Raw genomic sequence first — 26,605 nt, forward strand, 5'->3', positions numbered from 1 at the left:
CCGTGTAGCTGTGAGTGTGTGAGCCTGCAGGGCCCCATGGAATTGCCTAGAAGTAGGCTGAATCGCTGCAAGGGCTGAACAGCAGTATCGGGCAGGCTCGGGCAACGCGCGGCCCGTTCGGGTTATCGCTTCTCGGCCTTTTGGCTAAGATCAAGTGTAGTATCTGTTCTTATCAGTTTAATATCTGATACGTCCCCTATCTGGGGACCATATATTAAATGGATTTTTAGAACAGGGAGATGGAAATAGAGCTTGCTCTGTCCACTCCACGCATTGACCTGGTATTGCAGTATTTCCAGGACCGGTGCACCCTTTCCTTATGTGTTGACTAAAAGCAGATTCCAAAAGTGTTTTTTGTCTTTGCTATTGTTTCTGTCTTTCTGAAGGGATCTCCCCTTTTAATCCCATTATTTCAACACCTGTTGGACAATGCATGAGTGATAATGAGCTCATTGATTAAATGCAATTAATGAATAGATTGCCACCTCTTGTTGTGTGTCGTCTGTGTTTCTGTGTTTCCGGCATTTCACATTGGAACACCTCATTCACCTTCCTTGTCTTCTCTCCGCCCTCCCTTTTAGGTAAGTTAAAGAGCTGCACCTGAGCCAGCCACTGATTGATTGATTGATTGATTGATTGATTGATTGATTGATTGATGCAGCACAACAGTCAAATAGTGGAGTGGAGTAGGGGAACAGCAAACAGCCAATAAAGCAGCCCGCCCGCTCGCCTGCCCGCCACAATGGACCTACCTGTGTACACTAGATGGATGTGATGGAATGTACTGTCGTCCCTACATTTCAAGAAGAAGTAAGAATTGCAGTTGCAACAAAGCCTTGCTTGCCTACAAAGAGAGCAGCAATTTGGATTTGTTACTATGTTACCTAGAAGAATAACAAACTGTGCAAGGATGGAGGTTGTAGGAGCAAGGAGAAGTTGTCTGTAAAGTTGGTGGATGCCTATTTTCCATTTTGCAGTCCCTTGTCTCCCTCTTGTGGCCTCCTGGAGGCAACTAGCTGTGCAAAAAAAAGACAGCCTGGCGGCCGGCTGTTGCAGTGTTGCCCTCTCAGGCAACACTGAGTGACTGACTGAGCCTCACCGTCTTATATAAAGTTCAGACGGAACTTTGCACGTGTCATAGTGGAGCCCTCAGGATTCCAGAGCCAGCTTTCTGACATCATAATGGGGCCTCAGAGATAAAAGCCTGGGCCCAGGCAGTGTTGGTCAGTGCTGCTCAGCAGGCAGCACTGGACTGGACTGGATTACAGCTGATACAAGGTGTGAAGGAACAAGGGGTGGCTGTGGGCATGCACTTGCTGCCGCTGCCAGTGTTTATCTGCATGGCAGCAGGGCATTTGGGCGTTGCCAGGAAGGCGTTTTTATGTAGATTCCTCCTCTTTCAGCACTGCATTGTGGTGCAAGCAAAAGAAGCAAATCCTGTCTGGCTTCCTCTCCGGCCTTTATTCACCTCCCGTGTAGCTGTGAGTGTGTGAGCCTGCAGGGCCCCATGGAATTGCCTAGAAGTAGGCTGAATCGCTGCAAGGGCTGAACAGCAGTATCGGGCAGGCTCGGGCAACGCGCGGCCCGTTCGGGTTATCGCTTCTCGGCCTTTTGGCTAAGATCAAGTGTAGTATCTGTTCTTATCAGTTTAATATCTGATACGTCCCCTATCTGGGGACCATATATTAAATGGATTTTTAGAACAGGGAGATGGAAATAGAGCTTGCTCTGTCCACTCCACGCATTGACCTGGTATTGCAGTATTTCCAGGACCGGTGCACCCTTTCCTTATGTGTTGACTAAAAGCAGATTCCAAAAGTGTTTTTTGTCTTTGCTATTGTTTCTGTCTTTCTGAAGGGATCTCCCCTTTTAATCCCATTATTTCAACACCTGTTGGACAATGCATGAGTGATAATGAGCTCATTGATTAAATGCAATTAATGAATAGATTGCCACCTCTTGTTGTGTGTCGTCTGTGTTTCTGTGTTTCCGGCATTTCACATTGGAACACCTCATTCACCTTCCTTGTCTTCTCTCCGCCCTCCCTTTTAGGTAAGTTAAAGAGCTGCACCTGAGCCAGCCACTGATTGATTGATTGATTGATTGATTGATTGATTGATTGATTGATTGATTGATTGATTGATTGATGCAGCACAACAGTCAAATAGTGGAGTGGAGTAGGGGAACAGCAAACAGCCAATAAAGCAGCCCGCCCGCTCGCCTGCCCGCCACAATGGACCTACCTGTGTACACTAGATGGATGTGATGGAATGTACTGTCGTCCCTACATTTCAAGAAGAAGTAAGAATTGCAGTTGCAACAAAGCCTTGCTTGCCTACAAAGAGAGCAGCAATTTGGATTTGTTACTATGTTACCTAGAAGAATAACAAACTGTGCAAGGATGGAGGTTGTAGGAGCAAGGAGAAGTTGTCTGTAAAGTTGGTGGATGCCTATTTTCCATTTTGCAGTCCCTTGTCTCCCTCTTGTGGCCTCCTGGAGGCAACTAGCTGTGCAAAAAAAAGACAGCCTGGCGGCCGGCTGTTGCAGTGTTGCCCTCTCAGGCAACACTGAGTGACTGACTGAGCCTCACCGTCTTATATAAAGTTCAGACGGAACTTTGCACGTGTCATAGTGGAGCCCTCAGGATTCCAGAGCCAGCTTTCTGACATCATAATGGGGCCTCAGAGATAAAAGCCTGGGCCCAGGCAGTGTTGGTCAGTGCTGCTCAGCAGGCAGCACTGGACTGGACTGGATTACAGCTGATACAAGGTGTGAAGGAACAAGGGGTGGCTGTGGGCATGCACTTGCTGCCGCTGCCAGTGTTTATCTGCATGGCAGCAGGGCATTTGGGCGTTGCCAGGAAGGCGTTTTTATGTAGATTCCTCCTCTTTCAGCACTGCATTGTGGTGCAAGCAAAAGAAGCAAATCCTGTCTGGCTTCCTCTCCGGCCTTTATTCACCTCCCGTGTAGCTGTGAGTGTGTGAGCCTGCAGGGCCCCATGGAATTGCCTAGAAGTAGGCTGAATCGCTGCAAGGGCTGAACAGCAGTATCGGGCAGGCTCGGGCAACGCGCGGCCCGTTCGGGTTATCGCTTCTCGGCCTTTTGGCTAAGATCAAGTGTAGTATCTGTTCTTATCAGTTTAATATCTGATACGTCCCCTATCTGGGGACCATATATTAAATGGATTTTTAGAACAGGGAGATGGAAATAGAGCTTGCTCTGTCCACTCCACGCATTGACCTGGTATTGCAGTATTTCCAGGACCGGTGCACCCTTTCCTTATGTGTTGACTAAAAGCAGATTCCAAAAGTGTTTTTTGTCTTTGCTATTGTTTCTGTCTTTCTGAAGGGATCTCCCCTTTTAATCCCATTATTTCAACACCTGTTGGACAATGCATGAGTGATAATGAGCTCATTGATTAAATGCAATTAATGAATAGATTGCCACCTCTTGTTGTGTGTCGTCTGTGTTTCTGTGTTTCCGGCATTTCACATTGGAACACCTCATTCACCTTCCTTGTCTTCTCTCCGCCCTCCCTTTTAGGTAAGTTAAAGAGCTGCACCTGAGCCAGCCACTGATTGATTGATTGATTGATTGATTGATTGATTGATTGATTGATTGATTGATGCAGCACAACAGTCAAATAGTGGAGTGGAGTAGGGGAACAGCAAACAGCCAATAAAGCAGCCCGCCCGCTCGCCTGCCCGCCACAATGGACCTACCTGTGTACACTAGATGGATGTGATGGAATGTACTGTCGTCCCTACATTTCAAGAAGAAGTAAGAATTGCAGTTGCAACAAAGCCTTGCTTGCCTACAAAGAGAGCAGCAATTTGGATTTGTTACTATGTTACCTAGAAGAATAACAAACTGTGCAAGGATGGAGGTTGTAGGAGCAAGGAGAAGTTGTCTGTAAAGTTGGTGGATGCCTATTTTCCATTTTGCAGTCCCTTGTCTCCCTCTTGTGGCCTCCTGGAGGCAACTAGCTGTGCAAAAAAAAGACAGCCTGGCGGCCGGCTGTTGCAGTGTTGCCCTCTCAGGCAACACTGAGTGACTGACTGAGCCTCACCGTCTTATATAAAGTTCAGACGGAACTTTGCACGTGTCATAGTGGAGCCCTCAGGATTCCAGAGCCAGCTTTCTGACATCATAATGGGGCCTCAGAGATAAAAGCCTGGGCCCAGGCAGTGTTGGTCAGTGCTGCTCAGCAGGCAGCACTGGACTGGACTGGATTACAGCTGATACAAGGTGTGAAGGAACAAGGGGTGGCTGTGGGCATGCACTTGCTGCCGCTGCCAGTGTTTATCTGCATGGCAGCAGGGCATTTGGGCGTTGCCAGGAAGGCGTTTTTATGTAGATTCCTCCTCTTTCAGCACTGCATTGTGGTGCAAGCAAAAGAAGCAAATCCTGTCTGGCTTCCTCTCCGGCCTTTATTCACCTCCCGTGTAGCTGTGAGTGTGTGAGCCTGCAGGGCCCCATGGAATTGCCTAGAAGTAGGCTGAATCGCTGCAAGGGCTGAACAGCAGTATCGGGCAGGCTCGGGCAACGCGCGGCCCGTTCGGGTTATCGCTTCTCGGCCTTTTGGCTAAGATCAAGTGTAGTATCTGTTCTTATCAGTTTAATATCTGATACGTCCCCTATCTGGGGACCATATATTAAATGGATTTTTAGAACAGGGAGATGGAAATAGAGCTTGCTCTGTCCACTCCACGCATTGACCTGGTATTGCAGTATTTCCAGGACCGGTGCACCCTTTCCTTATGTGTTGACTAAAAGCAGATTCCAAAAGTGTTTTTTGTCTTTGCTATTGTTTCTGTCTTTCTGAAGGGATCTCCCCTTTTAATCCCATTATTTCAACACCTGTTGGACAATGCATGAGTGATAATGAGCTCATTGATTAAATGCAATTAATGAATAGATTGCCACCTCTTGTTGTGTGTCGTCTGTGTTTCTGTGTTTCCGGCATTTCACATTGGAACACCTCATTCACCTTCCTTGTCTTCTCTCCGCCCTCCCTTTTAGGTAAGTTAAAGAGCTGCACCTGAGCCAGCCACTGATTGATTGATTGATTGATTGATTGATTGATTGATTGATTGATTGATTGATGCAGCACAACAGTCAAATAGTGGAGTGGAGTAGGGGAACAGCAAACAGCCAATAAAGCAGCCCGCCCGCTCGCCTGCCCGCCACAATGGACCTACCTGTGTACACTAGATGGATGTGATGGAATGTACTGTCGTCCCTACATTTCAAGAAGAAGTAAGAATTGCAGTTGCAACAAAGCCTTGCTTGCCTACAAAGAGAGCAAGCAGCAATTTGGATTTGTTACTATGTTACCTAGAAGAATAACAAACTGTGCAAGGATGGAGGTTGTAGGAGCAAGGAGAAGTTGTCTGTAAAGTTGGTGGATGCCTATTTTCCATTTTGCAGTCCCTTGTCTCCCTCTTGTGGCCTCCTGGAGGCAACTAGCTGTGCAAAAAAAAGACAGCCTGGCGGCCGGCTGTTGCAGTGTTGCCCTCTCAGGCAACACTGAGTGACTGACTGAGCCTCACCGTCTTATATAAAGTTCAGACGGAACTTTGCACGTGTCATAGTGGAGCCCTCAGGATTCCAGAGCCAGCTTTCTGACATCATAATGGGGCCTCAGAGATAAAAGCCTGGGCCCAGGCAGTGTTGGTCAGTGCTGCTCAGCAGGCAGCACTGGACTGGACTGGATTACAGCTGATACAAGGTGTGAAGGAACAAGGGGTGGCTGTGGGCATGCACTTGCTGCCGCTGCCAGTGTTTATCTGCATGGCAGCAGGGCATTTGGGCGTTGCCAGGAAGGCGTTTTTATGTAGATTCCTCCTCTTTCAGCACTGCATTGTGGTGCAAGCAAAAGAAGCAAATCCTGTCTGGCTTCCTCTCCGGCCTTTATTCACCTCCCGTGTAGCTGTGAGTGTGTGAGCCTGCAGGGCCCCATGGAATTGCCTAGAAGTAGGCTGAATCGCTGCAAGGGCTGAACAGCAGTATCGGGCAGGCTCGGGCAACGCGCGGCCCGTTCGGGTTATCGCTTCTCGGCCTTTTGGCTAAGATCAAGTGTAGTATCTGTTCTTATCAGTTTAATATCTGATACGTCCCCTATCTGGGGACCATATATTAAATGGATTTTTAGAACAGGGAGATGGAAATAGAGCTTGCTCTGTCCACTCCACGCATTGACCTGGTATTGCAGTATTTCCAGGACCGGTGCACCCTTTCCTTATGTGTTGACTAAAAGCAGATTCCAAAAGTGTTTTTTGTCTTTGCTATTGTTTCTGTCTTTCTGAAGGGATCTCCCCTTTTAATCCCATTATTTCAACACCTGTTGGACAATGCATGAGTGATAATGAGCTCATTGATTAAATGCAATTAATGAATAGATTGCCACCTCTTGTTGTGTGTCGTCTGTGTTTCTGTGTTTCCGGCATTTCACATTGGAACACCTCATTCACCTTCCTTGTCTTCTCTCCGCCCTCCCTTTTAGGTAAGTTAAAGAGCTGCACCTGAGCCAGCCACTGATTGATTGATTGATTGATTGATTGATTGATTGATTGATTGATTGATGCAGCACAACAGTCAAATAGTGGAGTGGAGTAGGGGAACAGCAAACAGCCAATAAAGCAGCCCGCCCGCTCGCCTGCCCGCCACAATGGACCTACCTGTGTACACTAGATGGATGTGATGGAATGTACTGTCGTCCCTACATTTCAAGAAGAAGTAAGAATTGCAGTTGCAACAAAGCCTTGCTTGCCTACAAAGAGAGCAGCAATTTGGATTTGTTACTATGTTACCTAGAAGAATAACAAACTGTGCAAGGATGGAGGTTGTAGGAGCAAGGAGAAGTTGTCTGTAAAGTTGGTGGATGCCTATTTTCCATTTTGCAGTCCCTTGTCTCCCTCTTGTGGCCTCCTGGAGGCAACTAGCTGTGCAAAAAAAAGACAGCCTGGCGGCCGGCTGTTGCAGTGTTGCCCTCTCAGGCAACACTGAGTGACTGACTGAGCCTCACCGTCTTATATAAAGTTCAGACGGAACTTTGCACGTGTCATAGTGGAGCCCTCAGGATTCCAGAGCCAGCTTTCTGACATCATAATGGGGCCTCAGAGATAAAAGCCTGGGCCCAGGCAGTGTTGGTCAGTGCTGCTCAGCAGGCAGCACTGGACTGGACTGGATTACAGCTGATACAAGGTGTGAAGGAACAAGGGGTGGCTGTGGGCATGCACTTGCTGCCGCTGCCAGTGTTTATCTGCATGGCAGCAGGGCATTTGGGCGTTGCCAGGAAGGCGTTTTTATGTAGATTCCTCCTCTTTCAGCACTGCATTGTGGTGCAAGCAAAAGAAGCAAATCCTGTCTGGCTTCCTCTCCGGCCTTTATTCACCTCCCGTGTAGCTGTGAGTGTGTGAGCCTGCAGGGCCCCATGGAATTGCCTAGAAGTAGGCTGAATCGCTGCAAGGGCTGAACAGCAGTATCGGGCAGGCTCGGGCAACGCGCGGCCCGTTCGGGTTATCGCTTCTCGGCCTTTTGGCTAAGATCAAGTGTAGTATCTGTTCTTATCAGTTTAATATCTGATACGTCCCCTATCTGGGGACCATATATTAAATGGATTTTTAGAACAGGGAGATGGAAATAGAGCTTGCTCTGTCCACTCCACGCATTGACCTGGTATTGCAGTATTTCCAGGACCGGTGCACCCTTTCCTTATGTGTTGACTAAAAGCAGATTCCAAAAGTGTTTTTTGTCTTTGCTATTGTTTCTGTCTTTCTGAAGGGATCTCCCCTTTTAATCCCATTATTTCAACACCTGTTGGACAATGCATGAGTGATAATGAGCTCATTGATTAAATGCAATTAATGAATAGATTGCCACCTCTTGTTGTGTGTCGTCTGTGTTTCTGTGTTTCCGGCATTTCACATTGGAACACCTCATTCACCTTCCTTGTCTTCTCTCTGCCCTCCCTTTTAGGTAAGTTAAAGAGCTGCACCTGAGCCAGCCACTGATTGATTGATTGATTGATTGATTGATTGATTGATTGATTGATTGATTGATTGATTGATTGATGCAGCACAACAGTCAAATAGTGGAGTGGAGTAGGGGAACAGCAAACAGCCAATAAAGCAGCCCGCCCGCTCGCCTGCCCGCCACAATGGACCTACCTGTGTACACTAGATGGATGTGATGGAATGTACTGTCGTCCCTACATTTCAAGAAGAAGTAAGAATTGCAGTTGCAACAAAGCCTTGCTTGCCTACAAAGAGAGCAGCAATTTGGATTTGTTACTATGTTACCTAGAAGAATAACAAACTGTGCAAGGATGGAGGTTGTAGGAGCAAGGAGAAGTTGTCTGTAAAGTTGGTGGATGCCTATTTTCCATTTTGCAGTCCCTTGTCTCCCTCTTGTGGCCTCCTGGAGGCAACTAGCTGTGCAAAAAAAAGACAGCCTGGCGGCCGGCTGTTGCAGTGTTGCCCTCTCAGGCAACACTGAGTGACTGACTGAGCCTCACCGTCTTATATAAAGTTCAGACGGAACTTTGCACGTGTCATAGTGGAGCCCTCAGGATTCCAGAGCCAGCTTTCTGACATCATAATGGGGCCTCAGAGATAAAAGCCTGGGCCCAGGCAGTGTTGGTCAGTGCTGCTCAGCAGGCAGCACTGGACTGGACTGGATTACAGCTGATACAAGGTGTGAAGGAACAAGGGGTGGCTGTGGGCATGCACTTGCTGCCGCTGCCAGTGTTTATCTGCATGGCAGCAGGGCATTTGGGCGTTGCCAGGAAGGCGTTTTTATGTAGATTCCTCCTCTTTCAGCACTGCATTGTGGTGCAAGCAAAAGAAGCAAATCCTGTCTGGCTTCCTCTCCGGCCTTTATTCACCTCCCGTGTAGCTGTGAGTGTGTGAGCCTGCAGGGCCCCATGGAATTGCCTAGAAGTAGGCTGAATCGCTGCAAGGGCTGAACAGCAGTATCGGGCAGGCTCGGGCAACGCGCGGCCCGTTCGGGTTATCGCTTCTCGGCCTTTTGGCTAAGATCAAGTGTAGTATCTGTTCTTATCAGTTTAATATCTGATACGTCCCCTATCTGGGGACCATATATTAAATGGATTTTTAGAACAGGGAGATGGAAATAGAGCTTGCTCTGTCCACTCCACGCATTGACCTGGTATTGCAGTATTTCCAGGACCGGTGCACCCTTTCCTTATGTGTTGACTAAAAGCAGATTCCAAAAGTGTTTTTTGTCTTTGCTATTGTTTCTGTCTTTCTGAAGGGATCTCCCCTTTTAATCCCATTATTTCAACACCTGTTGGACAATGCATGAGTGATAATGAGCTCATTGATTAAATGCAATTAATGAATAGATTGCCACCTCTTGTTGTGTGTCGTCTGTGTTTCTGTGTTTCCGGCATTTCACATTGGAACACCTCATTCACCTTCCTTGTCTTCTCTCCGCCCTCCCTTTTAGGTAAGTTAAAGAGCTGCACCTGAGCCAGCCACTGATTGATTGATTGATTGATTGATTGATTGATTGATTGATTGATTGATGCAGCACAACAGTCAAATAGTGGAGTGGAGTAGGGGAACAGCAAACAGCCAATAAAGCAGCCCGCCCGCTCGCCTGCCCGCCACAATGGACCTACCTGTGTACACTAGATGGATGTGATGGAATGTACTGTCGTCCCTACATTTCAAGAAGAAGTAAGAATTGCAGTTGCAACAAAGCCTTGCTTGCCTACAAAGAGAGCAGCAATTTGGATTTGTTACTATGTTACCTAGAAGAATAACAAACTGTGCAAGGATGGAGGTTGTAGGAGCAAGGAGAAGTTGTCTGTAAAGTTGGTGGATGCCTATTTTCCATTTTGCAGTCCCTTGTCTCCCTCTTGTGGCCTCCTGGAGGCAACTAGCTGTGCAAAAAAAAGACAGCCTGGCGGCCGGCTGTTGCAGTGTTGCCCTCTCAGGCAACACTGAGTGACTGACTGAGCCTCACCGTCTTATATAAAGTTCAGACGGAACTTTGCACGTGTCATAGTGGAGCCCTCAGGATTCCAGAGCCAGCTTTCTGACATCATAATGGGGCCTCAGAGATAAAAGCCTGGGCCCAGGCAGTGTTGGTCAGTGCTGCTCAGCAGGCAGCACTGGACTGGACTGGATTACAGCTGATACAAGGTGTGAAGGAACAAGGGGTGGCTGTGGGCATGCACTTGCTGCCGCTGCCAGTGTTTATCTGCATGGCAGCAGGGCATTTGGGCGTTGCCAGGAAGGCGTTTTTATGTAGATTCCTCCTCTTTCAGCACTGCATTGTGGTGCAAGCAAAAGAAGCAAATCCTGTCTGGCTTCCTCTCCGGCCTTTATTCACCTCCCGTGTAGCTGTGAGTGTGTGAGCCTGCAGGGCCCCATGGAATTGCCTAGAAGTAGGCTGAATCGCTGCAAGGGCTGAACAGCAGTATCGGGCAGGCTCGGGCAACGCGCGGCCCGTTCGGGTTATCGCTTCTCGGCCTTTTGGCTAAGATCAAGTGTAGTATCTGTTCTTATCAGTTTAATATCTGATACGTCCCCTATCTGGGGACCATATATTAAATGGATTTTTAGAACAGGGAGATGGAAATAGAGCTTGCTCTGTCCACTCCACGCATTGACCTGGTATTGCAGTATTTCCAGGACCGGTGCACCCTTTCCTTATGTGTTGACTAAAAGCAGATTCCAAAAGTGTTTTTTGTCTTTGCTATTGTTTCTGTCTTTCTGAAGGGATCTCCCCTTTTAATCCCATTATTTCAACACCTGTTGGACAATGCATGAGTGATAATGAGCTCATTGATTAAATGCAATTAATGAATAGATTGCCACCTCTTGTTGTGTGTCGTCTGTGTTTCTGTGTTTCCGGCATTTCACATTGGAACACCTCATTCACCTTCCTTGTCTTCTCTCTGCCCTCCCTTTTAGGTAAGTTAAAGAGCTGCACCTGAGCCAGCCACTGATTGATTGATTGATTGATTGATTGATTGATTGATTGATTGATTGATTGATTGATTGATTGATGCAGCACAACAGTCAAATAGTGGAGTGGAGTAGGGGAACAGCAAACAGCCAATAAAGCAGCCCGCCCGCTCGCCTGCCCGCCACAATGGACCTACCTGTGTACACTAGATGGATGTGATGGAATGTACTGTCGTCCCTACATTTCAAGAAGAAGTAAGAATTGCAGTTGCAACAAAGCCTTGCTTGCCTACAAAGAGAGCAGCAATTTGGATTTGTTACTATGTTACCTAGAAGAATAACAAACTGTGCAAGGATGGAGGTTGTAGGAGCAAGGAGAAGTTGTCTGTAAAGTTGGTGGATGCCTATTTTCCATTTTGCAGTCCCTTGTCTCCCTCTTGTGGCCTCCTGGAGGCAACTAGCTGTGCAAAAAAAAGACAGCCTGGCGGCCGGCTGTTGCAGTGTTGCCCTCTCAGGCAACACTGAGTGACTGACTGAGCCTCACCGTCTTATATAAAGTTCAGACGGAACTTTGCACGTGTCATAGTGGAGCCCTCAGGATTCCAGAGCCAGCTTTCTGACATCATAATGGGGCCTCAGAGATAAAAGCCTGGGCCCAGGCAGTGTTGGTCAGTGCTGCTCAGCAGGCAGCACTGGACTGGACTGGATTACAGCTGATACAAGGTGTGAAGGAACAAGGGGTGGCTGTGGGCATGCACTTGCTGCCGCTGCCAGTGTTTATCTGCATGGCAGCAGGGCATTTGGGCGTTGCCAGGAAGGCGTTTTTATGTAGATTCCTCCTCTTTCAGCACTGCATTGTGGTGCAAGCAAAAGAAGCAAATCCTGTCTGGCTTCCTCTCCGGCCTTTATTCACCTCCCGTGTAGCTGTGAGTGTGTGAGCCTGCAGGGCCCCATGGAATTGCCTAGAAGTAGGCTGAATCGCTGCAAGGGCTGAACAGCAGTATCGGGCAGGCTCGGGCAACGCGCGGCCCGTTCGGGTTATCGCTTCTCGGCCTTTTGGCTAAGATCAAGTGTAGTATCTGTTCTTATCAGTTTAATATCTGATACGTCCCCTATCTGGGGACCATATATTAAATGGATTTTTAGAACAGGGAGATGGAAATAGAGCTTGCTCTGTCCACTCCACGCATTGACCTGGTATTGCAGTATTTCCAGGACCGGTGCACCCTTTCCTTATGTGTTGACTAAAAGCAGATTCCAAAAGTGTTTTTTGTCTTTGCTATTGTTTCTGTCTTTCTGAAGGGATCTCCCCTTTTAATCCCATTATTTCAACACCTGTTGGACAATGCATGAGTGATAATGAGCTCATTGATTAAATGCAATTAATGAATAGATTGCCACCTCTTGTTGTGTGTCGTCTGTGTTTCTGTGTTTCCGGCATTTCACATTGGAACACCTCATTCACCTTCCTTGTCTTCTCTCCGCCCTCCCTTTTAGGTAAGTTAAAGAGCTGCACCTGAGCCAGCCACTGATTGATTGATTGATTGATTGATTGATTGATTGATTGATTGATTGATGCAGCACAACAGTCAAATAGTGGAGTGGAGTAGGGGAACAGCAAACAGCCAATAAAGCAGCCCGCCCGCTCGCCTGCCCGCCACAATGGACCTACCTGTGTACACTAGATGGATGTGATGGAATGTACTGTCGTCCCTACATTTCAAGAAGAAGTAAGAATTGCAGTTGCAACAAAGCCTTGCTTGCCTACAAAGAGAGCAGCAATTTGGATTTGTTACTATGTTACCTAGAAGAATAACAAACTGTGCAAGGATGGAGGTTGTAGGAGCAAGGAGAAGTTGTCTGTAAAGTTGGTGGATGCCTATTTTCCATTTTGCAGTCCCTTGTCTCCCTCTTGTGGCCTCCTGGAGGCAACTAGCTGTGCAAAAAAAAGACAGCCTGGCGGCCGGCTGTTGCAGTGTTGCCCTCTCAGGCAACACTGAGTGACTGACTGAGCCTCACCGTCTTATATAAAGTTCAGACGGAACTTTGCACGTGTCATAGTGGAGCCCTCAGGATTCCAGAGCCAGCTTTCTGACATCATAATGGGGCCTCAGAGATAAAAGCCTGGGCCCAGGCAGTGTTGGTCAGTGCTGCTCAGCAGGCAGCACTGGACTGGACTGGATTACAGCTGATACAAGGTGTGAAGGAACAAGGGGTGGCTGTGGGCATGCACTTGCTGCCGCTGCCAGTGTTTATCTGCATGGCAGCAGGGAATTTGGGCGTTGCCAGGAAGGCGTTTTTATGTAGATTCCTCCTCTTTCAGCACTGCATTGTGGTGCAAGCAAAAGAAGCAAATCCTGTTTGGCTTCCTCTCCGGCCTTTATTCACCTCCCGTGTAGCTGTGAGTGTGTGAGCCTGCAGGGCCCCATGGAATTGCCTAGAAGTAGGCTGAATCGCTGCAAGGGCTGAACAGCAGTATCGGGCAGGCTCGGGCAACGCGCGGCCCGTTCGGGTTATCGCTTCTCGGCCTTTTGGCTAAGATCAAGTGTAGTATCTGTTCTTATCAGTTTAATATCTGATACGTCCCCTATCTGGGGACCATATATTAAATGGATTTTTAGAACAGGGAGATGGAAATAGAGCTTGCTCTGTCCACTCCACGCATTGACCTGGTATTGCAGTATTTCCAGGACCGGTGCACCCTTTCCTTATGTGTTGACTAAAAGCAGATTCCAAAAGTGTTTTTTGTCTTTGCTATTGTTTCTGTCTTTCTGAAGGGATCTCCCCTTTTAATCCCATTATTTCAACACCTGTTGGACAATGCATGAGTGATAATGAGCTCATTGATTAAATGCAATTAATGAATAGATTGCCACCTCTTGTTGTGTGTCGTCTGTGTTTCTGTGTTTCCGGCATTTCACATTGGAACACCTCATTCACCTTCCTTGTCTTCTCTCCGCCCTCCCTTTTAGGTAAGTTAAAGAGCTGCACCTGAGCCAGCCACTGATTGATTGATTGATTGATTGATTGATTGATTGATTGATTGATTGATTGATTGATGCAGCACAACAGTCAAATAGTGGAGTGGAGTAGGGGAACAGCAAACAGCTAATAAAGCAGCCCGCCCGCTCGCCTGCCCGCCACAATGGACCTACCTGTGTACACTAGATGGATGTGATGGAATGTACTGTCGTCCCTACATTTCAAGAAGAAGTAAGAATTGCAGTTGCAACAAAGCCTTGCTTGCCTACAAAGAGAGCAGCAATTTGGATTTGTTACTATGTTACCTAGAAGAATAACAAACTGTGCAAGGATGGAGGTTGTAGGAGCAAGGAGAAGTTGTCTGTAAAGTTGGTGGATGCCTATTTTCCATTTTGCAGTCCCTTGTCTCCCTCTTGTGGCCTCCTGGAGGCAACTAGCTGTGCAAAAAAAAGACAGCCTGGCGGCCGGCTGTTGCAGTGTTGCCCTCTCAGGCAACACTGAGTGACTGACTGAGCCTCACCGTCTTATATAAAGTTCAGACGGAACTTTGCACGTGTCATAGTGGAGCCCTCAGGATTCCAGAGCCAGCTTTCTGACATCATAATGGGGCCTCAGAGATAAAAGCCTGGGCCCAGGCAGTGTTGGTCAGTGCTGCTCAGCAGGCAGCACTGGACTGGACTGGATTACAGCTGATACAAGGTGTGAAGGAACAAGGGGTGGCTGTGGGCATGCACTTGCTGCCGCTGCCAGTGTTTATCTGCATGGCAGCAGGGCATTTGGGCGTTGCCAGGAAGGCGTTTTTATGTAGATTCCTCCTCTTTCAGCACTGCATTGTGGTGCAAGCAAAAGAAGCAAATCCTGTATGGCTTCCTCTCCGGCCTTTATTCACCTCCCGTGTAGCTGTGAGTGTCCTGCAGGGCCCCATGGAATTGCCTAGAAGTAGGCTGAATCGCTGCAAGGGCTGAACAGCAGTATCGGGCAGGCTCGGGCAACGCGCGGCCCGTTCGGGTTATCGCTTCTCGGCCTTTTGGCTAAGATCAAGTGTAGTATCTGTTCTTATCAGTTTAATATCTGATACGTCCCCTATCTGGGGACCATATATTAAATGGATTTTTAGAACAGGGAGATGGGAATAGAGCTTGCTCTGTCCACTCCACGCATTGACCTGGTATTGCAGTATTTCCAGGACCGGTGCACCCTTTCCTTATGTGTTGACTAAAAGCAGATTCCAAAAGTGTTTTTTGTCTTTGCTATTGTTTCTGTCTTTCTGAAGGGATCTCCCCTTTTAATCCCATTATTTCAACACCTGTTGGACAATGCATGAGTGATAATGAGCTCATTGATTAAATGCAATTAATGAATAGATTGCCACCTCTTGTTGTGTGTCGTCTGTGTTTCTGTGTTTCCGGCATTTCACATTGGAACACCTCATTCACCTTCCTTGTCTTCTCTCCGCCCTCCCTTTTAGGTAAGTTAAAGAGCTGCACCTGAGCCAGCCACTGATTGATTGATTGATTGATTGATTGATTGATTGATTGATTGATTGATTGATTGATTGATTGATGCAGCACAACAGTCAAATAGTGGAGTGGAGTAGGGGAACAGCAAACAGCCAATAAAGCAGCCCGCCCGCTCGCCTGCCCGCCACAATGGACCTACCTGTGTACACTAGATGGATGTGATGGAATGTACTGTCGTCCCTACATTTCAAGAAGAAGTAAGAATTGCAGTTGCAACAAAGCCTTGCTTGCCTACAAAGAGAGCAGCAATTTGGATTTGTTACTATGTTACCTAGAAGAATAACAAACTGTGCAAGGATGGAGGTTGTAGGAGCAAGGAGAAGTTGTCTGTAAAGTTGGTGGATGCCTATTTTCCATTTTGCAGTCCCTTGTCTCCCTCTTGTGGCCTCCTGGAGGCAACTAGCTGTGCAAAAAAAAGACAGCCTGGCGGCCGGCTGTTGCAGTGTTGCCCTCTCAGGCAACACTGAGTGACTGACTGAGCCTCACCGTCTTATATAAAGTTCAGACGGAACTTTGCACGTGTCATAGTGGAGCCCTCAGGATTCCAGAGCCAGCTTTCTGACATCATAATGGGGCCTCAGAGATAAAAGCCTGGGCCCAGGCAGTGTTGGTCAGTGCTGCTCAGCAGGCAGCACTGGACTGGACTGGATTACAGCTGATACAAGGTGTGAAGGAACAAGGGGTGGCTGTGGGCATGCACTTGCTGCCGCTGCCAGTGTTTATCTGCATGGCAGCAGGGCATTTGGGCGTTGCCAGGAAGGCGTTTTTATGTAGATTCCTCCTCTTTCAGCACTGCATTGTGGTGCAAGCAAAAGAAGCAAATCCTGTCTGGCTTCCTCTCCGGCCTTTATTCACCTCCCGTGTAGCTGTGAGTGTGTGAGCCTGCAGGGCCCCATGGAATTGCCTAGAAGTAGGCTGAATCGCTGCAAGGGCTGAACAGCAGTATCGGGCAGGCTCGGGCAACGCGCGGCCCGTTCGGGTTATCGCTTCTCGGCCTTTTGGCTAAGATCAAGTGTAGTATCTGTTCTTATCAGTTTAATATCTGATACGTCCCCTATCTGGGGACCATATATTAAATGGATTTTTAGAACAGGGAGATGGAAATAGAGCTTGCTCTGTCCACTCCACGCATTGACCTGGTATTGCAGTATTTCCAGGACCGGTGCACCCTTTCCTTATGTGTTGACTAAAAGCAGATTCCAAAAGTGTTTTTTGTCTTTGCTATTGTTTCTGTCTTTCTGAAGGGATCTCCCCTTTTAATCCCATTATTTCAACACCTGTTGGACAATGCATGAGTGATAATGAGCTCATTGATTAAATGCAATTAATGAATAGATTGCCACCTCTTGTTGTGTGTCGTCTGTGTTTCTGTGTTTCCGGCATTTCACATTGGAACACCTCATTCACCTTCCTTGTCTTCTCTCCGCCCTCCCTTTTAGGTAAGTTAAAGAGCTGCACCTGAGCCAGCCACTGATTGATTGATTGATTGATTGATTGATTGATTGATTGATTGATTGATTGATTGATTGATTGATGCAGCACAACAGTCAAATAGTGGAGTGGAGTAGGGGAACAGCAAACAGCCAATAAAGCAGCCCGCCCGCTCGCCTGCCCGCCACAATGGACCTACCTGTGTACACTAGATGGATGTGATGGAATGTACTGTCGTCCCTACATTTCAAGAAGAAGTAAGAATTGCAGTTGCAACAAAGCCTTGCTTGCCTACAAAGAGAGCAGCAATTTGGATTTGTTACTATGTTACCTAGAAGAATAACAAACTGTGCAAGGATGGAGGTTGTAGGAGCAAGGAGAAGTTGTCTGTAAAGTTGGTGGATGCCTATTTTCCATTTTGCAGTCCCTTGTCTCCCTCTTGTGGCCTCCTGGAGGCAACTAGCTGTGCAAAAAAAAGACAGCCTGGCGGCCGGCTGTTGCAGTGTTGCCCTCTCAGGCAACACTGAGTGACTGACTGAGCCTCACCGTCTTATATAAAGTTCAGACGGAACTTTGCACGTGTCATAGTGGAGCCCTCAGGATTCCAGAGCCAGCTTTCTGACATCATAATGGGGCCTCAGAGATAAAAGCCTGGGCCCAGGCAGTGTTGGTCAGTGCTGCTCAGCAGGCAGCACTGGACTGGACTGGATTACAGCTGATACAAGGTGTGAAGGAACAAGGGGTGGCTGTGGGCATGCACTTGCTGCCGCTGCCAGTGTTTATCTGCATGGCAGCAGGGCATTTGGGCGTTGCCAGGAAGGCGTTTTTATGTAGATTCCTCCTCTTTCAGCACTGCATTGTGGTGCAAGCAAAAGAAGCAAATCCTGTCTGGCTTCCTCTCCGGCCTTTATTCACCTCCCGTGTAGCTGTGAGTGTGTGAGCCTGCAGGGCCCCATGGAATTGCCTAGAAGTAGGCTGAATCGCTGCAAGGGCTGAACAGCAGTATCGGGCAGGCTCGGGCAACGCGCGGCCCGTTCGGGTTATCGCTTCTCGGCCTTTTGGCTAAGATCAAGTGTAGTATCTGTTCTTATCAGTTTAATATCTGATACGTCCCCTATCTGGGGACCATATATTAAATGGATTTTTAGAACAGGGAGATGGAAATAGAGCTTGCTCTGTCCACTCCACGCATTGACCTGGTATTGCAGTATTTCCAGGACCGGTGCACCCTTTCCTTATGTGTTGACTAAAAGCAGATTCCAAAAGTGTTTTTTGTCTTTGCTATTGTTTCTGTCTTTCTGAAGGGATCTCCCCTTTTAATCCCATTATTTCAACACCTGTTGGACAATGCATGAGTGATAATGAGCTCATTGATTAAATGCAATTAATGAATAGATTGCCACCTCTTGTTGTGTGTCGTCTGTGTTTCTGTGTTTCCGGCATTTCACATTGGAACACCTCATTCACCTTCCTTGTCTTCTCTCCGCCCTCCCTTTTAGGTAAGTTAAAGAGCTGCACCTGAGCCAGCCACTTGATTGATTGATTGATTGATTGATTGATTGATTGATGCAGCACAACAGTCAAATAGTGGAGTGGAGTAGGGGAACAGCAAACAGCCAATAAAGCAGCCCGCCCGCTCGCCTGCCCGCCACAATGGACCTACCTGTGTACACTAGATGGATGTGATGGAATGTACTGTCGTCCCTACATTTCAAGAAGAAGTAAGAATTGCAGTTGCAACAAAGCCTTGCTTGCCTACAAAGAGAGCAGCAATTTGGATTTGTTACTATGTTACCTAGAAGAATAACAAACTGTGCAAGGATGGAGGTTGTAGGAGCAAGGAGAAGTTGTCTGTAAAGTTGGTGGATGCCTATTTTCCATTTTGCAGTCCCTTGTCTCCCTCTTGTGGCCTCCTGGAGGCAACTAGCTGTGCAAAAAAAAGACAGCCTGGCGGCCGGCTGTTGCAGTGTTGCCCTCTCAGGCAACACTGAGTGACTGACTGAGCCTCACCGTCTTATATAAAGTTCAGACGGAACTTTGCACGTGTCATAGTGGAGCCCTCAGGATTCCAGAGCCAGCTTTCTGACATCATAATGGGGCCTCAGAGATAAAAGCCTGGGCCCAGGCAGTGTTGGTCAGTGCTGCTCAGCAGGCAGCACTGGACTGGACTGGATTACAGCTGATACAAGGTGTGAAGGAACAAGGGGTGGCTGTGGGCATGCACTTGCTGCCGCTGCCAGTGTTTATCTGCATGGCAGCAGGGCATTTGGGCGTTGCCAGGAAGGCGTTTTTATGTAGATTCCTCCTCTTTCAGCACTGCATTGTGGTGCAAGCAAAAGAAGCAAATCCTGTCTGGCTTCCTCTCCGGCCTTTATTCACCTCCCGTGTAGCTGTGAGTGTGTGAGCCTGCAGGGCCCCATGGAATTGCCTAGAAGTAGGCTGAATCGCTGCAAGGGCTGAACAGCAGTATCGGGCAGGCTCGGGCAACGCGCGGCCCGTTCGGGTTATCGCTTCTCGGCCTTTTGGCTAAGATCAAGTGTAGTATCTGTTCTTATCAGTTTAATATCTGATACGTCCCCTATCTGGGGACCATATATTAAATGGATTTTTAGAACAGGGAGATGGAAATAGAGCTTGCTCTGTCCACTCCACGCATTGACCTGGTATTGCAGTATTTCCAGGACCGGTGCACCCTTTCCTTATGTGTTGACTAAAAGCAGATTCCAAAAGTGTTTTTTGTCTTTGCTATTGTTTCTGTCTTTCTGAAGGGATCTCCCCTTTTAATCCCATTATTTCAACACCTGTTGGACAATGCATGAGTGATAATGAGCTCATTGATTAAATGCAATTAATGAATAGATTGCCACCTCTTGTTGTGTGTCGTCTGTGTTTCTGTGTTTCCGGCATTTCACATTGGAACACCTCATTCACCTTCCTTGTCTTCTCTCCGCCCTCCCTTTTAGGTAAGTTAAAGAGCTGCACCTGAGCCAGCCACTGATTGATTGATTGATTGATTGATTGATTGATTGATGCAGCACAACAGTCAAATAGTGGAGTGGAGTAGGGGAACAGCAAACAGCCAATAAAGCAGCCCGCCCGCTCGCCTGCCCGCCACAATGGACCTACCTGTGTACTCTAGATGGATGTGATGGAATGTACTGTCGTCCCTACATTTCAAGAAGAAGTAAGAATTGCAGTTGCAACAAAGCCTTGCTTGCCTACAAAGAGAGCAGCAATTTGGATTTGTTACTATGTTACCTAGAAGAATAACAAACTGTGCAAGGATGGAGGTTGTAGGAGCAAGGAGAAGTTGTCTGTAAAGTTGGTGGATGCCTATTTTCCATTTTGCAGTCCCTTGTCTCCCTCTTGTGGCCTCCTGGAGGCAACTAGCTGTGCAAAAAAAAGACAGCCTGGCGGCCGGCTGTTGCAGTGTTGCCCTCTCAGGCAACACTGAGTGACTGACTGAGCCTCACCGTCTTATATAAAGTTCAGACGGAACTTTGCACGTGTCATAGTGGAGCCCTCAGGATTCCAGAGCCAGCTTTCTGACATCATAATGGGGCCTCAGAGATAAAAGCCTGGGCCCAGGCAGTGTTGGTCAGTGCTGCTCAGCAGGCAGCACTGGACTGGACTGGATTACAGCTGATACAAGGTGTGAAGGAACAAGGGGTGGCTGTGGGCATGCACTTGCTGCCGCTGCCAGTGTTTATCTGCATGGCAGCAGGGCATTTGGGCGTTGCCAGGAAGGCGTTTTTATGTAGATTCCTCCTCTTTCAGCACTGCATTGTGGTGCAAGCAAAAGAAGCAAATCCTGTCTGGCTTCCTCTCCGGCCTTTATTCACCTCCCGTGTAGCTGTGAGTGTGTGAGCCTGCAGGGCCCCATGGAATTGCCTAGAAGTAGGCTGAATCGCTGCAAGGGCTGAACAGCAGTATCGGGCAGGCTCGGGCAACGCGCGGCCCGTTCGGGTTATCGCTTCTCGGCCTTTTGGCTAAGATCAAGTGTAGTATCTGTTCTTATCAGTTTAATATCTGATACGTCCCCTATCTGGGGACCATATATTAAATGGATTTTTAGAACAGGGAGATGGAAATAGAGCTTGCTCTGTCCACTCCACGCATTGACCTGGTATTGCAGTATTTCCAGGACCGGTGCACCCTTTCCTTATGTGTTGACTAAAAGCAGATTCCAAAAGTGTTTTTTGTCTTTGCTATTGTTTCTGTCTTTCTGAAGGGATCTCCCCTTTTAATCCCATTATTTCAACACCTGTTGGACAATGCATGAGTGATAATGAGCTCATTGATTAAATGCAATTAATGAATAGATTGCCACCTCTTGTTGTGTGTCGTCTGTGTTTCTGTGTTTCCGGCATTTCACATTGGAACACCTCATTCACCTTCCTTGTCTTCTCTCCGCCCTCCCTTTTAGGTAAGTTAAAGAGCTGCACCTGAGCCAGCCACTGATTGATTGATTGATTGATTGATTGATTGATTGATTGATTGATTGATTGATGCAGCACAACAGTCAAATAGTGGAGTGGAGTAGGGGAACAGCAAACAGCCAATAAAGCAGCCCGCCCGCTCGCCTGCCCGCCACAATGGACCTACCTGTGTACACTAGATGGATGTGATGGAATGTACTGTCGTCCCTACATTTCAAGAAGAAGTAAGAATTGCAGTTGCAACAAAGCCTTGCTTGCCTACAAAGAGAGCAGCAATTTGGATTTGTTACTATGTTACCTAGAAGAATAACAAACTGTGCAAGGATGGAGGTTGTAGGAGCAAGGAGAAGTTGTCTGTAAAGTTGGTGGATGCCTATTTTCCATTTTGCAGTCCCTTGTCTCCCTCTTGTGGCCTCCTGGAGGCAACTAGCTGTGCAAAAAAAAGACAGCCTGGCGGCCGGCTGTTGCAGTGTTGCCCTCTCAGGCAACACTGAGTGACTGACTGAGCCTCACCGTCTTATATAAAGTTCAGACGGAACTTTGCACGTGTCATAGTGGAGCCCTCAGGATTCCAGAGCCAGCTTTCTGACATCATAATGGGGCCTCAGAGATAAAAGCCTGGGCCCAGGCAGTGTTGGTCAGTGCTGCTCAGCAGGCAGCACTGGACTGGACTGGATTACAGCTGATACAAGGTGTGAAGGAACAAGGGGTGGCTGTGGGCATGCACTTGCTGCCGCTGCCAGTGTTTATCTGCATGGCAGCAGGGCATTTGGGCGTTGCCAGGAAGGCGTTTTTATGTAGATTCCTCCTCTTTCAGCACTGCATTGTGGTGCAAGCAAAAGAAGCAAATCCTGTCTGGCTTCCTCTCCGGCCTTTATTCACCTCCCGTGTAGCTGTGAGTGTGTGAGCCTGCAGGGCCCCATGGAATTGCCTAGAAGTAGGCTGAATCGCTGCAAGGGCTGAACAGCAGTATCGGGCAGGCTCGGGCAACGCGCGGCCCGTTCGGGTTATCGCTTCTCGGCCTTTTGGCTAAGATCAAGTGTAGTATCTGTTCTTATCAGTTTAATATCTGATACGTCCCCTATCTGGGGACCATATATTAAATGGATTTTTAGAACAGGGAGATGGAAATAGAGCTTGCTCTGTCCACTCCACGCATTGACCTGGTATTGCAGTATTTCCAGGACCGGTGCACCCTTTCCTTATGTGTTGACTAAAAGCAGATTCCAAAAGTGTTTTTTGTCTTTGCTATTGTTTCTGTCTTTCTGAAGGGATCTCCCCTTTTAATCCCATTATTTCAACACCTGTTGGACAATGCATGAGTGATAATGAGCTCATTGATTAAATGCAATTAATGAATAGATTGCCACCTCTTGTTGTGTGTCGTCTGTGTTTCTGTGTTTCCGGCATTTCACATTGGAACACCTCATTCACCTTCCTTGTCTTCTCTCCGCCCTCCCTTTTAGGTAAGTTAAAGAGCTGCACCTGAGCCAGCCACTTGATTGATTGATTGATTGATTGATTGATTGATTGATTGATTGATGCAGCACAACAGTCAAATAGTGGAGTGGAGTAGGGGAACAGCAAACAGCCAATAAAGCAGCCCGCCCGCTCGCCTGCCCGCCACAATGGACCTACCTGTGTACACTAGATGGATGTGATGGAATGTACTGTCGTCCCTACATTTCAAGAAGAAGTAAGAATTGCAGTTGCAACAAAGCCTTGCTTGCCTACAAAGAGAGCAGCAATTTGGATTTGTTACTATGTTACCTAGAAGAATAACAAACTGTGCAAGGATGGAGGTTGTAGGAGCAAGGAGAAGTTGTCTGTAAAGTTGGTGGATGCCTATTTTCCATTTTGCAGTCCCTTTTCTCCCTCTTGTGGCCTCCTGGAGGCAACTAGCTGTGCAAAAAAAAGACAGCCTGGCGGCCGGCTGTTGCAGTGTTGCCCTCTCAGGCAACACTGAGTGACTGACTGAGCCTCACCGTCTTATATAAAGTTCAGACGGAACTTTGCACGTGTCATAGTGGAGCCCTCAGGATTCCAGAGCCAGCTTTCTGACATCATAATGGGGCCTCAGAGATAAAAGCCTGGGCCCAGGCAGTGTTGGTCAGTGCTGCTCAGCAGGCAGCACTGGACTGGACTGGATTACAGCTGATACAAGGTGTGAAGGAACAAGGGGTGGCTGTGGGCATGCACTTGCTGCCGCTGCCAGTGTTTATCTGCATGGCAGCAGGGCATTTGGGCGTTGCCAGGAAGGCGTTTTTATGTAGATTCCTCCTCTTTCAGCACTGCATTGTGGTGCAAGCAAAAGAAGCAAATCCTGTCTGGCTTCCTCTCCGGCCTTTATTCACCTCCCGTGTAGCTGTGAGTGTGTGAGCCTGCAGGGCCCCATGGAATTGCCTAGAAGTAGGCTGAATCGCTGCAAGGGCTGAACAGCAGTATCGGGCAGGCTCGGGCAACGCGCGGCCCGTTCGGGTTATCGCTTCTCGGCCTTTTGGCTAAGATCAAGTGTAGTATCTGTTCTTATCAGTTTAATATCTGATACGTCCCCTATCTGGGGACCATATATTAAATGGATTTTTAGAACAGGGAGATGGAAATAGAGCTTGCTCTGTCCACTCCACGCATTGACCTGGTATTGCAGTATTTCCAGGACCGGTGCACCCTTTCCTTATGTGTTGACTAAAAGCAGATTCCAAAAGTGTTTTTTGTCTTTGCTATTGTTTCTGTCTTTCTGAAGGGATCTCCCCTTTTAATCCCATTATTTCAACACCTGTTGGACAATGCATGAGTGATAATGAGCTCATTGATTAAATGCAATTAATGAATAGATTGCCACCTCTTGTTGTGTGTCGTCTGTGTTTCTGTGTTTCCGGCATTTCACATTGGAACACCTCATTCACCTTCCTTGTCTTCTCTCCGCCCTCCCTTTTAGGTAAGTTAAAGAGCTGCACCTGAGCCAGCCACTGATTGATTGATTGATTGATTGATTGATTGATTGATTGATTGATTGATGCAGCACAACAGTCAAATAGTGGAGTGGAGTAGGGGAACAGCAAACAGCCAATAAAGCAGCCCGCCCGCTCGCCTGCCCGCCACAATGGACCTACCTGTGTACTCTAGATGGATGTGATGGAATGTACTGTCGTCCCTACATTTCAAGAAGAAGTAAGAATTGCAGTTGCAACAAAGCCTTGCTTGCCTACAAAGAGAGCAGCAATTTGGATTTGTTACTATGTTACCTAGAAGAATAACAAACTGTGCAAGGATGGAGGTTGTAGGAGCAAGGAGAAGTTGTCTGTAAAGTTGGTGGATGCCTATTTTCCATTTTGCAGTCCCTTGTCTCCCTCTTGTGGCCTCCTGGAGGCAACTAGCTGTGCAAAAAAAAGACAGCCTGGCGGCCGGCTGTTGCAGTGTTGCCCTCTCAGGCAACACTGAGTGACTGACTGAGCCTCACCGTCTTATATAAAGTTCAGACGGAACTTTGCACGTGTCATAGTGGAGCCCTCAGGATTCCAGAGCCAGCTTTCTGACATCATAATGGGGCCTCAGAGATAAAAGCCTGGGCCCAGGCAGTGTTGGTCAGTGCTGCTCAGCAGGCAGCACTGGACTGGACTGGATTACAGCTGATACAAGGTGTGAAGGAACAAGGGGTGGCTGTGGGCATGCACTTGCTGCCGCTGCCAGTGTTTATCTGCATGGCAGCAGGGCATTTGGGCGTTGCCAGGAAGGCGTTTTTATGTAGATTCCTCCTCTTTCAGCACTGCATTGTGGTGCAAGCAAAAGAAGCAAATCCTGTCTGGCTTCCTCTCCGGCCTTTATTCACCTCCCGTGTAGCTGTGAGTGTGTGAGCCTGCAGGGCCCCATGGAATTGCCTAGAAGTAGGCTGAATCGCTGCAAGGGCTGAACAGCAGTATCGGGCAGGCTCGGGCAACGCGCGGCCCGTTCGGGTTATCGCTTCTCGGCCTTTTGGCTAAGATCAAGTGTAGTATCTGTTCTTATCAGTTTAATATCTGATACGTCCCCTATCTGGGGACCATATATTAAATGGATTTTTAGAACAGGGAGATGGAAATAGAGCTTGCTCTGTCCACTCCACGCATTGACCTGGTATTGCAGTATTTCCAGGACCGGTGCACCCTTTCCTTATGTGTTGACTAAAAGCAGATTCCAAAAGTGTTTTTTGTCTTTGCTATTGTTTCTGTCTTTCTGAAGGGATCTCCCCTTTTAATCCCATTATTTCAACACCTGTTGGACAATGCATGAGTGATAATGAGCTCATTGATTAAATGCAATTAATGAATAGATTGCCACCTCTTGTTGTGTGTCGTCTGTGTTTCTGTGTTTCCGGCATTTCACATTGGAACACCTCATTCACCTTCCTTGTCTTCTCTCCGCCCTCCCTTTTAGGTAAGTTAAAGAGCTGCACCTGAGCCAGCCACTGATTGATTGATTGATTGATTGATTGATTGATTGATTGATTGATGCAGCACAACAGTCAAATAGTGGAGTGGAGTAGGGGAACAGCAAACAGCCAATAAAGCAGCCCGCCCGCTCGCCTGCCCGCCACAATGGACCTACCTGTGTACACTAGATGGATGTGATGGAATGTACTGTCGTCCCTACATTTCAAGAAGAAGTAAGAATTGCAGTTGCAACAAAGCCTTGCTTGCCTACAAAGAGAGCAGCAATTTGGATTTGTTACTATGTTACCTAGAAGAATAACAAACTGTGCAAGGATGGAGGTTGTAGGAGCAAGGAGAAGTTGTCTGTAAAGTTGGTGGATGCCTATTTTCCATTTTGCAGTCCCTTGTCTCCCTCTTGTGGCCTCCTGGAGGCAACTAGCTGTGCAAAAAAAAGACAGCCTGGCGGCCGGCTGTTGCAGTGTTGCCCTCTCAGGCAACACTGAGTGACTGACTGAGCCTCACCGTCTTATATAAAGTTCAGACGGAACTTTGCACGTGTCATAGTGGAGCCCTCAGGATTCCAGAGCCAGCTTTCTGACATCATAATGGGGCCTCAGAGATAAAAGCCTGGGCCCAGGCAGTGTTGGTCAGTGCTGCTCAGCAGGCAGCACTGGACTGGACTGGATTACAGCTGATACAAGGTGTGAAGGAACAAGGGGTGGCTGTGGGCATGCACTTGCTGCCGCTGCCAGTGTTTATCTGCATGGCAGCAGGGCATTTGGGCGTTGCCAGGAAGGCGTTTTTATGTAGATTCCTCCTCTTTCAGCACTGCATTGTGGTGCAAGCAAAAGAAGCAAATCCTGTCTGGCTTCCTCTCCGGCCTT

General features: G+C 47.8%; 18 non-coding genes across 18 annotated transcripts; all 18 read left to right on the forward strand.

The window, feature by feature from the left end:
- The first annotated feature begins 124 nt into the window (after positions 1–124).
- On the forward strand, positions 125–315 carry LOC142685567 (U2 spliceosomal RNA). The gene has a single exon (XR_012855035.1). It is a non-coding gene; the product is annotated as a U2 spliceosomal RNA (small nuclear RNA).
- A 1,280-nt stretch (positions 316–1,595) lies between these two features.
- LOC142685568 (U2 spliceosomal RNA) lies at positions 1,596–1,786 on the forward strand. The gene has a single exon (XR_012855036.1). It is a non-coding gene; the product is annotated as a U2 spliceosomal RNA (small nuclear RNA).
- A 1,300-nt stretch (positions 1,787–3,086) lies between these two features.
- On the forward strand, positions 3,087–3,277 carry LOC142685569 (U2 spliceosomal RNA). Its single transcript, XR_012855037.1, has one exon. It is a non-coding gene; the product is annotated as a U2 spliceosomal RNA (small nuclear RNA).
- Positions 3,278–4,565: 1,288 nt separating this feature from the next.
- On the forward strand, positions 4,566–4,756 carry LOC142685570 (U2 spliceosomal RNA). Its single transcript, XR_012855038.1, has one exon. It is a non-coding gene; the product is annotated as a U2 spliceosomal RNA (small nuclear RNA).
- Positions 4,757–6,048: 1,292 nt separating this feature from the next.
- Positions 6,049–6,239, forward strand: LOC142685571 (U2 spliceosomal RNA). The gene has a single exon (XR_012855039.1). It is a non-coding gene; the product is annotated as a U2 spliceosomal RNA (small nuclear RNA).
- Positions 6,240–7,523: 1,284 nt separating this feature from the next.
- LOC142685573 (U2 spliceosomal RNA) lies at positions 7,524–7,714 on the forward strand. Its single transcript, XR_012855040.1, has one exon. It is a non-coding gene; the product is annotated as a U2 spliceosomal RNA (small nuclear RNA).
- A 1,300-nt stretch (positions 7,715–9,014) lies between these two features.
- On the forward strand, positions 9,015–9,205 carry LOC142685574 (U2 spliceosomal RNA). Its single transcript, XR_012855041.1, has one exon. It is a non-coding gene; the product is annotated as a U2 spliceosomal RNA (small nuclear RNA).
- A 1,284-nt stretch (positions 9,206–10,489) lies between these two features.
- On the forward strand, positions 10,490–10,680 carry LOC142685575 (U2 spliceosomal RNA). The gene has a single exon (XR_012855042.1). It is a non-coding gene; the product is annotated as a U2 spliceosomal RNA (small nuclear RNA).
- A 1,300-nt stretch (positions 10,681–11,980) lies between these two features.
- LOC142685576 (U2 spliceosomal RNA) lies at positions 11,981–12,171 on the forward strand. Its single transcript, XR_012855043.1, has one exon. It is a non-coding gene; the product is annotated as a U2 spliceosomal RNA (small nuclear RNA).
- A 1,284-nt stretch (positions 12,172–13,455) lies between these two features.
- Positions 13,456–13,646, forward strand: LOC142685577 (U2 spliceosomal RNA). The gene has a single exon (XR_012855044.1). It is a non-coding gene; the product is annotated as a U2 spliceosomal RNA (small nuclear RNA).
- A 1,287-nt stretch (positions 13,647–14,933) lies between these two features.
- LOC142685620 (U2 spliceosomal RNA) lies at positions 14,934–15,124 on the forward strand. The gene has a single exon (XR_012855083.1). It is a non-coding gene; the product is annotated as a U2 spliceosomal RNA (small nuclear RNA).
- A 1,300-nt stretch (positions 15,125–16,424) lies between these two features.
- On the forward strand, positions 16,425–16,615 carry LOC142685579 (U2 spliceosomal RNA). Its single transcript, XR_012855046.1, has one exon. It is a non-coding gene; the product is annotated as a U2 spliceosomal RNA (small nuclear RNA).
- A 1,300-nt stretch (positions 16,616–17,915) lies between these two features.
- LOC142685580 (U2 spliceosomal RNA) lies at positions 17,916–18,106 on the forward strand. Its single transcript, XR_012855047.1, has one exon. It is a non-coding gene; the product is annotated as a U2 spliceosomal RNA (small nuclear RNA).
- Positions 18,107–19,379: 1,273 nt separating this feature from the next.
- On the forward strand, positions 19,380–19,570 carry LOC142685581 (U2 spliceosomal RNA). The gene has a single exon (XR_012855048.1). It is a non-coding gene; the product is annotated as a U2 spliceosomal RNA (small nuclear RNA).
- A 1,272-nt stretch (positions 19,571–20,842) lies between these two features.
- LOC142685582 (U2 spliceosomal RNA) lies at positions 20,843–21,033 on the forward strand. The gene has a single exon (XR_012855049.1). It is a non-coding gene; the product is annotated as a U2 spliceosomal RNA (small nuclear RNA).
- Positions 21,034–22,321: 1,288 nt separating this feature from the next.
- Positions 22,322–22,512, forward strand: LOC142685584 (U2 spliceosomal RNA). Its single transcript, XR_012855050.1, has one exon. It is a non-coding gene; the product is annotated as a U2 spliceosomal RNA (small nuclear RNA).
- Positions 22,513–23,793: 1,281 nt separating this feature from the next.
- LOC142685585 (U2 spliceosomal RNA) lies at positions 23,794–23,984 on the forward strand. Its single transcript, XR_012855051.1, has one exon. It is a non-coding gene; the product is annotated as a U2 spliceosomal RNA (small nuclear RNA).
- Positions 23,985–25,268: 1,284 nt separating this feature from the next.
- Positions 25,269–25,459, forward strand: LOC142685586 (U2 spliceosomal RNA). The gene has a single exon (XR_012855052.1). It is a non-coding gene; the product is annotated as a U2 spliceosomal RNA (small nuclear RNA).
- The last annotated feature ends 1,146 nt before the right edge of the window (positions 25,460–26,605 follow it).

Source organism: Rhinoderma darwinii (genome assembly GCF_050947455.1).
Source record: "Rhinoderma darwinii isolate aRhiDar2 chromosome 5 unlocalized genomic scaffold, aRhiDar2.hap1 SUPER_5_unloc_14, whole genome shotgun sequence".
Taxonomy (NCBI): Eukaryota; Metazoa; Chordata; class Amphibia; order Anura; family Rhinodermatidae; genus Rhinoderma; species Rhinoderma darwinii.